Source organism: Camellia sinensis, chromosome 14, assembly GCF_055761805.1.
Source record: "Camellia sinensis isolate YWXY chromosome 14, ASM5576180v1, whole genome shotgun sequence".
Classification (NCBI taxonomy): Eukaryota; Viridiplantae; Streptophyta; class Magnoliopsida; order Ericales; family Theaceae; genus Camellia; species Camellia sinensis.
Window position 1 is genome coordinate 147,317,868 of NC_138974.1, and position 2,888 is coordinate 147,320,755.

The following is a 2,888-nucleotide window of genomic DNA, read 5'->3' on the forward strand; positions in this document are numbered from 1 at the left end:
GCAGCCCAGCCAAAGCCAGCAGCATGCCATGCCAAGGCCAAGGCCAGCAGCATGCCATGCCACGGCCAAGGCAGCCCAGCCAAAGCCAGCAGCATGCCATGCCAAGGCCAAGGCCAGCAGCAAGCCATGCCACGGCCAAGGTAGGCCAGCCAAAGCCAGCAGCATGCCATGCCAAGCCAAGGCCAGCAGCATGCCATGCCAAGGCCAAGGCAGCCCAGCCAAAGCCAGCAGCATGCCATGCCAAGGCCAAGGCCAGCAGCATGCCATGCCACGGCCAAGGCAGCCCAGCCAAAGCCAGCAGCATGCCATGCCAAGGCCAAGGCCAGCAGCAAGCCATGCCACGGCCAAGGCCAAGGCCAAGGCAGCCCATCCGAAGCCAGCAACATTCCATGCCAAGGCCAACGCTGCCCAGCCAAGGCCAGCGGCATGCCATGCCAAGGCCAAGCCCAGCCGCATGTCTTGCCACGGCCTTGTCCCGCAGCGCGGCGTGCCTTGGCCTTGGGCTAGAACATCGCATGCCACGCCCTTGGCAAGCAATCCTGTCCCTCGTGTAATTGCCATTTGGTTTGGCTTTGACTTACGTATATGTTGCCCTGCGAAATGCATGTCCCTCGGGTAATAGCCGTTTGGTTGCCTTTGACTTGCGAACACGTTGCTAGTGCTTTCCCCAGTGGAAGCTTGTTGGGAAAAGTATGTCCCTCGGAAGTTGCCTGTTGCATTCGAGCTATGCGATGCTTGCTCGGTTTCTCTAAGAGTTTTTGCACGTTCGTTGGGCTTTTTAATTATTTATTTACTCATAAAAATTATAATAAAATAAATAAAAAATAAAAAAATAATTGAAAAAATTACTATAATTACTAGTGCCTCATCTTATAATTGTTGGAATTTTTCTAGAATTTTTTGAGTATTTTTAGTAATTTTTATTATTTTTTAAGTATTAAAATTGAAATAAATTAAAATAAAATATTCCGGTGGCCAAATATTTTTTTATAATTTTTTTTATGGTGTATTAAATTATTTCATACAACTTTCATGTTGAAAGTTTTGGCAAAAAACCATTACTTTTTAAAAAAACCCCATTATGACTCCTCAAACATGGTTGATGTTTCCTCCTGCCAGATTGAAAAGGGCTTAACAGGCTATTATAAGGGGGGGGCACCTCCCTTAAGGTTGGCCAGCATGGCCAGGCCACAGGCCACGCCTATGCCTAGGCGGGCGCTTGGCACATGCCATCGCTTGGCTTGTGGCATTGGCTTGTGGCATCGAAACTACATAGCCAAGCACGGGATGCGTCGAGTGGCGGCCCGCGGTGGTGGCGGTGGCACGTTGGCCTAGGCCAGCATGCCATGCCACAGCCTTGGCCAGCAACATGGCATGCCAAAGCCTTGGCCAGCAGCATGCCATGCCCTGGCCTTGGCAAGCATGTCATGCCACGGCCTTGGCCAGCAGCATGCCATGCCACGGCCTTGGCCAGCAGCATGCCATGCCCCGGCCTTGGCCAGCATGTCATGCCACGGCCTTGGCCAGCAGCATGCCATGCCACAGCCTTGGCCAGCAACATGGCATGCCAAAGCCTTGGCCAGCAGCTCGCCATGCCCTGGCCTTGGCAAGCTTGTCATGCCACGGCCATGGCCAGCAGCGTGCCATGCCCCGGCCTTGGCCAGCAGCGTGCCATGCCCCGACCTTGGCCAGCATGCCATGCCACGGCCTTGGCCAGCAGCATGCCATGCCACGGCCTTGGCCAGCAACATGGCATGCCAAAGCCTTGGCCAGCAGCATGCCCTGCCCCGGCCTTGGCCGGCAGCATGCCATGCCGCGGCCTTGGCCGGCAGCATGGCAAGCCCAAGCCTTGGTCAGCAGCAGCATGCCATGCCAACGCCTTGGCCAGCAGCATGCCTTGCCACGGCCTCGTCCAGCAGCATGGCATGCCACGCCACGGCCTCGGCCATCAGCATGCCTTGCCACGGCCTTGGCCATCAGCATGCCTTGCCACGGCCTCGGCCATCAGCATGCCTTGCCACGGCCTCGGCCATCAGCATGCCTTGCCACGGCCTTGTCCAGCAGCATGGCATGCCCCGGCCTTGGCCAGCAGCATGTCATGCCACGGCCTTGGCAAGCATGCCAAGCCACGGCCTTGGCAAGCATGCCATGTCCCTCGGGTAATTGTACAAGTTGCCTTGCGAAATGCATGTCCCTCGGTTAAATTGCCATTTGGTTGGCTTTGGCGTGCGAACGAGTTGCCTGTGCTCTCCTTGTGGAAGCTTGTTGCGAGAAGTATGTCCCTCGAAAGTTGCCTGTTGCGTTTGTTATTCGCATTCGCGCTAACCGGTGCTTGCTCGGCCTCTCTAAATGTTTTCGCGCGTTCGTCGGGCTTCTTAGTCCTTCGGGGGGTGATTCGTTTTGGGGGGTTGGTGCACAGTGTACGTCGTGGCGCGTGAGTTGTGTTCGGTTTGTGCGAGTTGGAGGGATCCCTGCCTGTGCAGCGAACTCCACTGGTGCATTCCTCCATGTCCCTCGGGTGATGCCTTTAGGTTGCCTTCGACTCGCCTTCGGGTTGCCTGCGCTTCCCTAGTGGAAGGTGCCTTGCGAAAAGCCTGTCCCTCGGGTAATTGCCATTTGGTTGGCTTTGACGTTCGAACGAGTTGCCTGTGCTTTCCTAGTGGAAGCTTGTTGCGAAAAGTATGTCCCTCGGAAGTTTCCTGTTGCGCTTGTTATTTGCGTTCGCGCTAACCGGTGCTTGCTCGGCCTCTCTAAATGTTTTCGCGCGTTCGTCGGGCTTCTTGGTCCTTCGGGGGGTGATTCGTTTTGGGGGGCTGGTGCATAGTGTACGTCGTGGCGCGTGAGTTGTGTTCGGTTTGTCCGAGTTGGACGCATCCCTGCCTGTGCAG